This window comes from Fukomys damarensis, unplaced genomic scaffold, assembly GCF_012274545.1.
Source record: "Fukomys damarensis isolate Sample0158 unplaced genomic scaffold, DMR_v1.0_HiC HiC_scaffold_23, whole genome shotgun sequence".
NCBI lineage: Eukaryota > Metazoa > Chordata > Mammalia > Rodentia > Bathyergidae > Fukomys > Fukomys damarensis.
This window is the reverse complement of record NW_022900935.1, coordinates 62,906,764-62,907,080: the sequence shown is the minus strand read 5'-3', so window position 1 is coordinate 62,907,080 and position 317 is coordinate 62,906,764. Positions and strand designations below refer to the sequence as shown.

The 317-nt window shown below is 67.2% G+C and overlaps 1 protein-coding gene across 1 annotated transcript in view; it reads left to right on the top strand.

Moving 5' to 3' along the window:
• Nucleotides 1–317, top strand: part of Tbc1d16 (TBC1 domain family member 16) — a 72,388-nt gene that overhangs the window by 421 nt on the left and 71,650 nt on the right. The window lies entirely within an intron of this gene.

Below are 317 nucleotides of genomic sequence, written 5' to 3'. Positions count from 1 at the left end.
ACCTGCGCGCGTCGGGATCCGGGGCGGCCGGGCGCGCGGCCATTGTGCCATTCACGTGCACGAAAAGCACACGGTCTAGAGCTGCACACATGCGTGCTGCTTCCATCGCCATCTGCGTCCCTCTCGGACTCGGTTTCATTAAGGCGATAGTAGGATCTACGTGCGCCCCGTACTGCGAGGCCCCGGGGACCCCAAGACCGCCACGAGTCCCGAGGGTGGCAGGCAGAGTGGGGGTTCGGGGGGGGCTCGGCGTGTCTCCCCAGGCGTCCTGAGAGGACTCCTCGGTGGAGGAGCAACCCCCACGGCCTTCTGCTAGG